Raw genomic sequence first — 14,160 nt, forward strand, 5'->3', positions numbered from 1 at the left:
GTCCTGGGGGTAAAATGGGAAGAATGGATAATTTTGAAGACCCAGGGTTTTGAAATCAATTTTGAAAAGAGTTGAAATTCTAATTTGGATTGAAAGTTTTGAAATCAGGAGTTCTGGACCTCGAAATGGCATGCTGTGCAGTGCAATGATTTGAAATGCTCATGCAATGATATGCAATGTCATGTCTTATGCAATATAATCTTGAGCCAAGACTTGGAGATATCTGTCTCCTGTCAGGAGTAAAATTTTGAACATCTGAGACAAAATAGAGAGATTTTGAGAGTTTCAGATAAAATTTAGACTTTTCCAAGGTCCGGGCTCAGAAAATGACCATTTTGCCCTTCGACGATTTCAGAGGTTGAATGATGATGTTTGGTGGAGATGTAGGGGAGGTGAGTGAAAATTTGGGGTGTTTACAGCTGTCCGGAAGCGTACCAAAAAAAAAGGGGATGCCATATGCTAATATCCCTGATTACACACACACACACATATATATATATATATGTAGATATGTATACAGACAGACCTATATCTATAAGTATGTAAAAAGACTGGACTCAGCCCAGCCGATCCCACTGGCTGGGTCTGGCAGCATATTCACAGGTCCAGTATGGACCTATGTATGCTGTCAAAATGACAGCCTATCCTATTTCAAAAACCACCATTGAATTACTTTATATGTATATCTCTTTTTGAAATCACTAGGTACAATCCCTTTTGTCTCAGGTTTTCCTAAATGCCCAGCTGGTTAAGCTTCAACAGTTGCTAAGCAATGATTACAAATTCAATACCATATTTAATTTCTAAGACATATCAGAATTAAACTATGGATGAATTATCATCTCATTCTAACCATTCAAGTTCAAATAAAAGATGCCTATTAACATGATAATTTTGATGCAAAACTTTATTAAATAATATCAACGTTATTCTGACCATTCCAATTCAATTAAAAGATATCTATCAACATGATAATGCTGATGCAAAACTTCATTAATCAATACCAACTTATTCTAACCATTCAAATTAAAATAAGAATGCCTGTCAGCTTGATAAATCTGATGCCAATTTCATTAAACAATATCAACTTATTCTAACCATTCAAATTAAAATAAGAATGCCTATCAGTTTGATAAATCTGGTGCCAATTTCATTAAACAATATCAACTTATTCTAACCATTCAAATTAAAATAAGAATGCCTATCAGCTTGATAAATCTGGTGCCAATTTCATTAAACAATATCAACTTATTCTAACCATTCAAATTAAAATAAAAATGCCTATCAGCTTGATAAATCTGGTGCCAATTTCATTAAACAATATCAACTTATTCTAACCATTCAAATTAAAATAAAAATGCCTATCAGCTTGATAAATCTGATGTTAATTCCATTTAAACAATATCAATTTATTCTAACCATTCAAATTAAAATAAGAATGCCTATCAGCTTGATAAATCTGATGCACCACTTTATTAAACAATATCAACATTATTCTGACCATTCAAATTAAAATAGGAATGCCTATCAGCTTGATAAATCTGATGCACCACTTTATTAAACAATATCAACATTATTCTGACCATTCAAATTAAAATAAAAATGCCTATCAGCTTGATAAATCTAGTGCCAATTTCATTAAACAATATCAACTTATTCTAACCATTCAAATTAAAATAAGAAATTTGGAATAAAAGACTCAGCTAAAACTGGGTCTAGCACCCAGCCAGAACCACCCAGCCGACCCAGTTGGCTGGGTCTAGTTCACAGCCCAGCCGACTGCATACCTGGGCCCCAAACCATGCAGGAAAAGCTTTTAAATCTGTTTTTTTTTTCTTCAATACAACAAGAGCACAGAAGGTGCAAGGGAGTAATAGTGGAAACTGTTCTCCATGAGATTTCCATCGACTGCTGCATGGAAATCAAACCTCCACCGATGCCCCATTTGAATCAAAAAGAGGTACCCGTACCTTTTTGAAGGGTATTCCAGCTATCGGATGCTGGGGACACGAAAACACGGTCGGCTGGGGTTACCCCTTGTTGTTGCCGTGACAGGGGGCTCGCTGGAGGGCTTTTGATGGCTGTCGCAGCTTTCCGGCGACCTCCTTTCCTCCGGCGTGTGCGCACCGAGCAAGCGAGAGAGATGGGGAAAGATGGGGAAGAGAGAGCCCGAGTGAAGAGGGCATAACCCTCTCTTCACTCCCCTTTTATCGACCCCAGGCCCCCTCCTTCCTTGCCGAGATGGGAGGGGGAGGTCGGTTACGCCCTGCGTAATGCCCCCTTCCCCCCTTTCCTTTCCTGTTAGGGTTTATCGGGTTGCCCTTTCTGTTTTAAAAGGGTTGTTAGTTGGGGTGGGGCTCGGGTCTGAACCCGGGACCCGCAACCCGGCCCCAAAACAAAATGGGTCCACAAGTGGATCCAAATGGATCCACTGTGGATCCTCGAATTAAATTAAAATTTTAAATTAGAAAAATTTTCATTTATCTATTATAACCTTTAAATCAAAATTTCAAATAAATCAATCCTAATTACCCCCCCTTTATGGGTCCTGGATCCGTAATGTGGATCTAGGCCCAAATTGAAAATTTTGAAATATTTTCAAATAAGAAATCTCGGGTTTTACAGGCAAGATGCTCGAGTGGGTCTAATAGACCAGAGCATGTAGGATGAGGCGGCGGTTAAGAAACCCCCGTCGTACCCATTCGATCTTCACGGTTCATCAAGGGAGAGGATGGTTGGTACAAAGACTCCGATGAACAGGTTGTTAACAACCACCCCACGGGCAAAAGACTCGGTTTCCCCAGTCATCGGAGTTAGGGGAATTGGGATTACCATAAATTATCCTAGGTGGTAACTCCCAGGCACTTTTGCAGAAGTTGGATGCATCCATGGGCCACGAATGCCTTTGGGGATTTACTCTCTTGGTCACTGACCGTCCCCTTAGGAGCGGACTCAGTCATCCATCCGGGTTAATGAAAACACCTGACATAATAAACCCCTGGATCGGTCTCGGCTGTTTCTACGTTTCGCGTCTGTGCGTACCCACAGGCCAGTTAATATCAGAACTTAAAGAATATCTTCATGAATAGTTGTAGATGACTGAGACTCACACTGCTTCAACTAACATTTCTTTGCACATATTACATTTGTTAGAATAGGCTACAATTGTATTAATTGCTTAAATATCATAACTGCTTATCTCATGAATGTCCTGTTTTATTTTCATTCTACTTATTTGTTCATGCACCTACTGGTTTGTTATGAAACTGACCCATTTCATGGGCAGGTGAGAAGTAGGACTTCATTGGCGGCCGATGGCGTGGTGCAACGTGGATCAAGATTCATCTTCTTTCTGCTGGCGACTTGGCTCTGGGACTTTTTTTGGAGTTTTCTTAGATTTATTGAACTTTGGAATAAAATGCTCATTTTATAATAAACTGCAGATTTTAATCTATTGCCTTATTTCTTAAATTCCTTTAAGTTGTTGTACATGTGAATGATGGTTTTTCAGCTAACGTACCCAGAATTGTTGACTTGTGTTCATTTCTAAATGTCTTCCGCTGTCATTTTTTTTAAAGTTAAAACTTTAAATTTTTGAAAGGTTTTTCGATAAAGTTTTCGAAATCACAAGTCGAAATTTTGGGGCGTTACAGTCATTTAGCCTTCTCTCTTCTCTGATCTTTCGTATGAGAGGTCTTATTTTGATATAGGCGCATACATAATATGAATGCGTGCAGCCTTGAAGTTTTAATTGCTGAATCTGGGTTATGTTCATGTGTGTGGATGTTAACACATGAAAAGGTTTCGTGTGCCTATATTGAGGGGACTTGTTTAATTATCGTGCATTTATGGATTTGTTTTGAGTACACGTGCATACATGAAATTGATGTGTGCTTAGCATGTAAAATCAGGTATAAATGTTCTTATGTGCTTATGGATGATGGATGAATGCATGTGTGTTAAGTGATTTCATGAAAGCACTTACACATGGATGGTGAACACATGCATAGGACTGTGGAAGCTCATGCACATTGTTAAAATGGTATGAATGAATGTGCATTTGGAATCATGTTGGTATTATTGCATACATTGCAAGTTATGATTTTTGCATACGATGCATCGATGGTCTGGATGAATCATCACAAGCCTGGAGAGCCTTGAGCTTGGGTTGGCTTTTTCTTTAATTGTTTCATTGCATCGCAAAAATCATACTTTATATTATTGTTCTATATTGCATTGTTCGATGTGTTTCCACGGGCTGGAGTCTCGTGATGGTTCTCGCAGTGGGGGGATGCGAGCCTTTTCACTTTACTTTTGCATATGGTGTTGCAAACTTAAAGAATTAACTTTAATAAAAATATAATGAATAAGAACAGTGTAATATACATTCTGGGATATCTCATCTGGAGTATGAGAATCTTAGATATACGGTCTTGGGGAGACTGTGAGGATACAAAAACTCCGTGTGTGTTGTTGCCCCTGAACCCGATATTGAGGTTCTTCTCCTGGCCACGGTTTTAGGGAGAGTCCGCCATTTTACCCGGGAGTGGTGTGTTAGTCACAGTTGTGAGTTTATGGTACCAAGGAAGTGGCACTTGTGGGCGTGGGGTGTCCCTTGTGTCCCCGACATTAGATGTGGAGGTCTAATGTTCCGATGGATGGTGTTGTTTCCTGATATCGGTCGAGGGCTAAGTTGAAACCCAGTAATAAAATACAAATTATGTGTTAAGCTACCCTGGGAACCCACTTGACCTCGGGGTTTGTACCCGTTTGGTGTATCCGCGGGCAACGGTAATTAAAAAGAGGAACTTAAATGGTATGCATTTAATAGGGCATGCATATGGAAAGGGAAACTTAAGAAAAGATAATAAGAAGATTCATGCATTTTCTTGCTATGCATTAGAACATGCATACATTATCTGTTTTCCTTAATTGTTATATGTTTGGTGGATGGGTGATGTTTAACTTTCAATGTATGTTAAATGTCTTGTTGTACTAAAATTGTGCATCATGGTATGGTTTAATGTTTCTTTATGCATAATGGATGTACCGTGAGGTGTGAATACATACCTGAATTATGAATTGTCATAATTGCATTTCTTTGAATAATTGTGTGGATTCATATTGTGGTGGTGGGATATATATAAATACTGCTATTAATGTTACCTGTCAGTTAATTTCTGGTAAATTGTTGACTGTCATAGTATAGACCTTTGTTTATTTTTGGGATATATACTGAACATCCTACTGGACACCCATATCACATACTGGATTCACGATGTACCACATTAAAAGTTTCGTATTTCCTACTTAGACAGTTGTAGTCTAATTCCTATACATTTTCAGGTGAAGAGTTGGATTTAGGAGCGACTGCGGGATGAGGCTTTGATCGGGATTTTGGATTTACTGTTCCAAGGATAGTGTGAGAACTCTGATCTTAATTTTCATTGATATTGAAATGAAAAGAATGTTTTGGTCTTGCTCCATCTGTAATGTTCTGGAATGCTTAGCCCTACGGTATGACTGGTTTCCGCTGTATAAAAAAAAAAAAAATCCTCAAAAATTTGGGTTAAGATTTCGGGGCGTTACACTGATGCTTCCATAGATGGCAGGCTTCAAAAAATTATGACCGCCACTAAGAAGCTTCAATTTTTGCAGTTAAGATCTCACCATACATACATATACACATACATATATAAAAACATAAATACAATGCATGTGTGTGCATACAGGTGTGGTGATTTCCATTAATTTAAGATGACTATGTTAATGCACTAAACCTGCACACGTATGCACATATATTTATCTGTAGACATATGTATGCATGCTTCTTGCTTGAATTGCATATGTTTGTAAGGGTGCATTTACATGATGTTACCGCCTGAAGGTTGGATCCAGTGTTGTTGAAAGAGCGCCTTGAGGCGCAAAAGGCACGTCTCAAGGCGCCAACCAGTGGCGTGAACAACAAAGAAGAAGAAAAAGATATATTTTTCAGTTATATAATTAGTTTTCAGATATACGTTAATTAGTTTTCAGATATACGTTAGGACATTATATTTTTCAGTTATATAATTAGTTTTTCAGTTATATAATCAGTTTTTTAGTTACTTTTATATGTTAATCTCATATTTTTTGGTATTTTTTATATATTAATCTCATATTTTTATTATTTATTTGAGATTTTCTATTTCTTATTGGTTGTTGCTTCATTAATAAAGCATTTTTTTATTTATTTGTATTTTTAGATATTTTTTATAGTTTTTTTTAAGTTTTCAATTTTTTTTTTGAGGCTTACGCTTTATGCCTCGAGGCTTACGCTTTATGCCTTGAGGTTTACGCTTTATGCCTCGAGGCTTATGCCTTACCTCAGTTTTTGGTGGAGCGCCTCGCTACGCCTCAACGCTTTTCACAACACTGGTTGGACCAATAATGGTACAGTGAGCAAGCATAGTGTGAACATGAATGAAAGATAAAACCAAGACTGATGCTTCCATAGATGCAGAATTGGTGGCATTTTGAGCATAAATGCAAAGGTAAAGGGGATTATTGGAGAATATGTTGGCTCTATGCATCAAGAACACCAGTAAGGCTACATTTTTTTAAAACAGTAATCTGCTGCCGAATTCATTTTCTTAATGTGGTCTATGTGCCAAGGGCACCATTCTATTGTGTACATGTATTCTTTAAGTGGCATAAAGATGGGCATGCTACCTCTGTATTGGATTTTGATATCTTTGTGTATTCCTTGATGTAATAGAATTTTCAAGATCCTAAGCCATTCATCTATTGGCTATGGATGTGATTGTCTATCCTCTTTTTTCTCAGGATCAAGATGCTGCTTATGCAATTTGGTGGAAGTTGATGGTTTTTTAAGTCATATTTTGTTCCTTGAACAAATTAGAGGAATCTATGTCATACTGAATCAAATTGTGTTGCTTATGGTCATTTATTATGAAATTGTAAAATATTTGGCAAAATGTAGACCATGCTGTGTAGGTTGAGAGGATCATTTTCCTTGCCAGCACTCAGAGGGATATCCTGTTGAACATGGCAATGCTTTGGTTTAGATTCCATTGTTGGGCAGTGCTTGGTTTAGATGATGAATCAACTCCTGTGATGTCAATACAATAGCTAAAAGCCTAAAACCATACATGGTCCATTTGTATTTAGTACTAAAGATTACCTTGCTTTTCCTATGCAGGGACATGAGATGGATGCATTTGGCATTGGCACCCATCTTGTAACGTGCTATGCTCAGGCAGCTCTTGGTTGCGTTTTCAAATTGGTTGAGATAAATAATCAGCCCCGTATGAAACTTTCTGAAGACATTTCCAAGGTGTGGTTATGTTAATCAATTTGGTCCATCTTTTGTCTGCTGACAATGTTCTTCACTTTTTTCTTTCTTCTTTTTAGGTTTCAATACCATGTAAAAAACAGTGCTATAGATTGTATGGTAAAGAAGGTTATCCTTTGGTAGACATAATGACTGGAGAAAAAGAACCTCCTCCAAAGGTAACTTCTGTTGTTACTTGTCACACAGGCCATATTTGAATCACTTTAAAACTTTTGTTTAATCATATAGAAAACTGTGTATGTTTTACAACCTTCATTAGCCATACTTTTGGTATGCGTGTGAAGTGTCGCTCATTATATAAATTAGTTTAGCTCCTCTAAGTTGGATTGTGGGCTAGTGGTACCATTGCTAAACATGTTCCTGCACATGCTTGTTTTCCAGTACATAAAATTAGAAATTGCATCGATCATGAATGTTTCTATGTTATGGGTTTCTTTCCCATGCTTTGGTTGAATGAGCATTTGAAATTTGTCCGTCCTTGCTTCTTCAGAAATGGCATTAGTTCATTAACATTTAATGATTTAGGGAATTATTTCCCACCTTAGGAAGGAGGTCAAAGTTCAGATATCCAAACTTTAGAATTATGACCCATTAGAAATAACAGAAAAGGGAATGGTGACCATCAATCTTAGTATGACATGGGTATGGGGATATGGTATGGCATGAACATGATCAATATGATAGGACCTGAAATTTTCGAAGTGTCTCATGGGTGTTTCACAAACACTTGTTGACTTTATTCTCAATGTGTTATGTTGAATTGCTGTGACATCATATGATCAGTTGTCTTACCACTAATGTATGGACGGAAGAGGCTTGGTAACAAAAGATCCAGCCTTTTTGAATATTTGTATTTTTTTTTTTGGAGCTTATTGAGCAAATTGATGCATTTTCCCCTTCTAAGTCTTTATTGGTCCATTTTTCCCTTCTAAGTGTTTATTGGTCTTTTGCTTCTCCTAGTTTCTATAATCATTCCTTCATAGTGTTTTTACTCGGCTCTTTTTTTACAATATGTGCAAAAAACTATCTCAAATTATGCTATTTTTCTGCTTCATTCGTGGCGCCTATAATTTCCCCACAATGAGGACACTCATAATTTTATCTTTGTTTCTTATACCAACATTCATCTTGAACTACAGATCTCAGCTGCATCTTCTTTTACATGGGCACCTCGGTACTAACCACCGATATCAGTGATATTTTGAAAGTATTTTAATGTTTTTTTTTTAAGAAAATGGAAAATATTGTGGACTTTACAAAATATTGCCATATTTGAAACATATGAGGAACACATTCTAAAACATATTCGTTATTTTTTTATTTCTTTTCATAATTTTATTTTTCAAAATTTCAATATTTACTTGATAAAATCACTCTTTTCTTAAAATTATTCCAAGAAAAACCCTAGCCAAGAAATGCCGAGACTGATACTGGTGGCCATGTTTGGCATTGCATGATTGTGTTGCGATGAAACCAATGAGGGACATGCAATGACACTTCATAGATGCAGTCATACATGGGTTGAGATTGTCAATGCCATATCCATAGCTTCATCTATTTCCACTGAGACTTGCTTTTTGTTGTTTATTTTTGTTTCACTCTTTATGATGTTTTGGCATGACATTTACAAATATTTCTTAATGATATTGTGGTTTGAATTATTAATTTATACTTGCAATACAAGTTTGGGGTCTTATACACACCACTATATGTTAATATATTATAAAAACCTATGTCACAGGGACTCGCCCAATTGGGTGCCACACCTGCGTCGATGCGACGCGGGTGCGCGTGCAGCACCAGGTGCTGTCAACCTGACCCTGGGTGCGTTGACTGCACCCAGGGTCATTTATGTCCAACTTTTGGACTTTAACTTTATATATGTCACAGGGACTCTTCAACTGGGTGCCGCACCCGATGCAGTCAACCTGACCCTGGGTGCAGTCAACACGCCCAGGGTCATTTATGTCCAACTTTTGGAATATATATATATATATATAATTTTTTATACTTTTGCCGCACCCCCGCACCCGGGTTTTTTGAAAGTGCTGCACCCCTGCACCCGCAGCCATGTGACATAGATAAAAACCCTTAATTCTAAGCATTAAAATATCATAAAGCATGTTACTACCAATTTTCATAAATTGTCGTATCTATGATCCATGTTTGCATCTCTTTTGCCTACTTAATAGATCCAAACCGGTTCATCACTTGATTTTGTTTGCCTTGCATAGTCTCTGTCATAAATTTATTTAAATTACAATAATCTACATAATTTCTTGTGTAAAGTTGATTATGTTCATATAAATATGAAATGTTTGCGCTATCATACAATTGACATGTTCGAGTCAAATACGATAGCTGGACTGGTAGTTGTCTTATATAGCTGAGTCTGAAGCCATTTTTTCTTGGTGAAAGTAGAAAAGTAATTTCTTTTAGATATTAGGTAACTAGATTCTTCTTTTTTTATTGCAAAATTTTATGTAGATCTGGAAATTTTCATCTATTTCTGTTACAGGCAAAGAAATCCATACCTATTTTATAATGAGATTTGCTTATTCTCTGCATAGGTGGCCGAACGTATTTTGTGTCGTCATCCATTCAATGAGTCTAAAAGGGCATATGTGGTGCCGCAATGTGTTAGAGGAACTTCTGAAGTGCTACTGGCCTGGAAAATCAGGTACTAAAAGTTTTCACCGTGCCATTCATTTCACAAATTGCTTTCTGACTGGCTGTGCCATCACACGTTTATTGTTTCTGCTGCTGTTTCTGTTATTGTGTTTGTTATGTCACTAAAGCGTGCAATGCTTCACTCGTAATTGGAATATTAGGATTTATGTCTTTTTCAGGAAGTGGAAAATTAATGCTTTAATATGTCCTTTTCTGTTTATTCCTTTTTGAAGCTCAAAATTAAATTGATCATGCAACATGCTCAAGATGATAACACTGTTTAAGGATTATTTCCTTGGATTTAAGCTTCATAAGAATTTAAGCAAAAATGATTCTCATTTGACCATTCAATCTCTCAAATGTTTTATTGTGATTGTTTCTGTTGGGATTGTATCTAAAGCATTTTGTGGCTTTTATGTATCAAATCGTTTTATTGTTTTTCATTCACTTTCCCTTTTTAGTTTTTGTGTATAGTACTATAATTTGTATGCAGATATCTGATACTATGTAGAGTGAGTCTGATACTGTTAATAACTTAATAGTAGAAGTATAAACAAGATGAACCGAGCAATTGGCTGCTAGGCTTGGCTGAGCTTGGAACATGCAAACAAAGGCTCAAAATTGGCTCATGTGCAAGGTGAGCTCATGAAATTATTTCAAGCTTGGATTCCTGGTATTGGATGCCATTAGTGGACAGATGGACTCTTTACCTGAAAAAAGCCACGGAGCTTAAGATAATGGATATACAAGTAGACATACAGGCACATATTCATACACATGCATGTTTACGTACAGACGAGCACACAACCGGCAGAGGAAAGACTAGGCTTGCATGAGCTCATTTTGTTTACATGTCAAGATTGAGAATCTTAGTCCAAGCTTCGTTGAGAAATATATTCCATAAAAAAAATGGAAAATCAACAAAAAGTTTATTTGTCACAATTTAGGGAAGCTCTTTGTCTAAGTAGGAAAGAAAACTGAAAAATGAAAACATTGATGTTTGCTTCTGCTATCTACTTGATTGTCATTCCCGTCCAAACATTATTAGAAATTTCCATGATATTTGGAGAATGTACCAATATTTTGAAATTATTGTCAGAAATGACCTTTGGTATCTTTTTTAGAACATCTCATGAAAATACAATGATATTTTGGAGATATTGGTGATAATTGTCATTGTCATAGAGTCGCAAGTTTTATGCTGACTCAAAATTCTGTCAAAAAGCATGTCTCTTGAGTTGTATCTTCATAATAAAATATCAATATCCATGTTTATGCTTTGCCATTTGCCCACAAAATAACGCCCCTGCATCTGAGCACTCTCATATATAGAGACTACTATTTGTTCACCATTATATTGATTCCTTGTGCTTCAAGCTAAGAAGTCCTGTATCTACTAATCCTGGAAACATGCTTGAAGCCAAAGAGGTCTCCTTATACCAATCCAATAAACAAAATGCCTTCTAGTGAGAACTGCTTTGTTTAGCACAAGTCCACTATTTCCCTGCTTGTTTTGTTGAGTTTAATTGATTACATCAGTTATATTTCACTGCAGACAATGCAGTCAACCTTGATATCAACACACGTACTAAAGCTTAAAGTGCTTTTTTCCTTTGAAGGTAAGCAAAGAGAAGAGTTGCCTCCACTTTCAGAGATCCGGAAGCGATGCATGCAGCAGTTAGATCAAATGCGTCCGGACCACTTGAGGAAATTGAACCCTACACCTTACAAGGTACATCCTTTAATTTATTCTATATTATTAATCATACGCTTAATGCTTCGATCAATAAAACTGCCTGCTGAAAACAGGTAAGTGTGAGTGCGGAGCTGTATGGTTTCATTCATTTCTTGTGGCTTAATGAGGCACCTGTAGGCGAGCTGCATTAAGAATCTGCACAGCAGTAGCAAGTTTGAATCAATGAGGAAAATTAGGCAGAACAGTTTATTGCTTGTTTATGCTTTCAATCTGGAGACATCGTGCTTCTTTTATGTGTTGAGCTTTCAGCTGAACGTGAACAGATAATTATTGAATTGAATTCAGTCCTTTTCATGACTCACTTCAGATGTTTGAGTAATCAAGCATTTGGTTATTGTCACTGACTGTAATTTTGAAGGTCATGCTTGGCTTAATGGTGAATGTGTATACAACAATCAGTTCTACGTCCCAAAAACAGGTTCTCCATGATTCCTTACTTTCATGTCGCTCCGGCATTAAATGCCTCACCTGGTTGTTGGATACTAATGTTTATTGAATCAAGCCTGAACAGCCAAAGCATTCAATGTATAGGGAGTTGTGGCATTTATCCGATATGGTGTAGCTTCAAGTCTTATGACCTTTGTTCTGTTGCTCATTAGTTTCAAAAGTTGCAATCATTTTGCGTTTAGTATGACTTGAACCAAACTAGAGCTTGTTGCAAGTCCAAGCAAGCAGATGATTACCCTCAATGAACCAAGGTCGAACATGTTTAGCTAAGCTTAGTTGGTTTGTAGCTTGCAATTCTACTCGATCCTTAACCAACTTAACCGAGACGTAAATATACTCTTGGTACTGACTACCGTGCCCATGGAAGCATGGTGGGGGTGTCCCTAGTGACACGGGCAGACACATGGACATGACTCGAACAGACAATATTTTATTATTATTTTATTGTTTTAATGTTTTATTTCAACAAAAATGTATTGTTTAACACTAGAATATCGAAAGAGAGTTTTTTATTGATTAAAAATTTTAAAAAATTTCGTGTCCTGCTTTAAAAAAATCGAATTTGCGAGTCCAATCTGCATCATGCATCCTCATGTCCACGTGTCTCTGTGACAGCTTTTAAATGTGCATGGTTTACAGATAGGGTATACATACGACTACAAATCGAAATATATTAAGGCGAAGCAGGTTATATGTTCCCCCCCCGATGATTCACTGAATCCCACGTCTGTGTTCGGGGCTTTGAATGAGCACCACGTATACAAGCACATGGGGCTCGTATTCCCGTGTATGTTGACATAACTTTGCATCGGACTCTGGTGATGTTGCAAAGACTTAATCACCCTTACTTGCTTTTCTTGCCCTGAAATGACGGTTCGAGGAAATGACAAAAATATCCTCCATTCAAAAGTTGTGAAACGACGGGTGGGGAAAAGGACAAAAAAGCAGAAATTCCAGAAAGTTTGATGTTAACCATTTAAAGTGGAGACGTTCGCCTGCGCCATCTGCTGTAACGGTGCTCCCATTATCAACGTTCCAGTGTTACAAAACATTCCAGTGTCTTCTTTTCATTACTGCTGTCGTTAGGCATCATGGAAGAAAGCAATGATTCACAAACATTCCAACCAGTGCCATCAACCCTCTCACTCTCTCTCTCTCCCTTCTATTTCTGCTTCTGTGCACATCCATTAGAAGATCATACATTGCTCCATCAAGCACCGACTGACCTACACATTGACTGTTGTGGAGCCTGATTCAAAGTTTTTACCCTTACAGGAGGAGGGTTTGGGGGCTCATCCCAGCGTGGGTAGCATCATTCAACTCTCACTCTCTCTCTCTCCCTTCTATTTCTGCTTTTGTGCACATCCATTAGAAGATCATACATTGCTCCATCAAGCACCGACTGACCTGCACATTTACTGTTGTGGAGCCTGATTCAGAGTTTTTACCCTTACAGGAGGAGGGTCTGGGGGCTCCTCTCAGCGTGGGTAGCATCATTCAACTTGAAGAGTTGTGGAGTCTGATTTAGAGTTTTTACCCTTACAGAAAGGGGGGTCTGAGAGCTCCTCCCAGTGTGGGTAGCATCATTCAACTTGAAGAGTTATGGAGTCTGATTCAGAGCTTTTACCCTTACAGAAGGGGGGTCTGAGGGCTCCTCCCAGCGTGTTCATGGCCTTTTGCCCTTACAGGAGGGGGGTCTGGGGGCTCATCAACCCTCTCTCGCTCTCTCTCCCTTCTATTTATGCTTCTGTGCACATCCATCAGAAGATCCTACATTGCTCCATCAAGCACCGACTGACCTGCACATTGACTGTTGTGGGTCCTTACTGATGAGCTGCCTCTAAATTTATTCGACTCTGGGTCCTTACTGCACTTAAAGTTGAGTCGTTGTATTTTTTGTTATTCGGTGGGTGGTGAGGCCCTCCTCTACTCT

At 37.7% G+C, this 14,160-nt stretch overlaps 1 pseudogene; it reads left to right on the forward strand.

The window, feature by feature from the left end:
- Window positions 1-6,792: 6,792 nt before the first annotated feature.
- Window positions 6,793-11,911, forward strand: LOC149840192 (nicotinate phosphoribosyltransferase 1-like; annotated as a pseudogene).
- The last annotated feature ends 2,249 nt before the right edge of the window (window positions 11,912-14,160 follow it).

Source organism: Nuphar pumila, chromosome 4, assembly GCF_984573655.1.
Source record: "Nuphar pumila chromosome 4, dmNupPumi1.hap1.1, whole genome shotgun sequence".
Taxonomy (NCBI): Eukaryota; Viridiplantae; Streptophyta; class Magnoliopsida; order Nymphaeales; family Nymphaeaceae; genus Nuphar; species Nuphar pumila.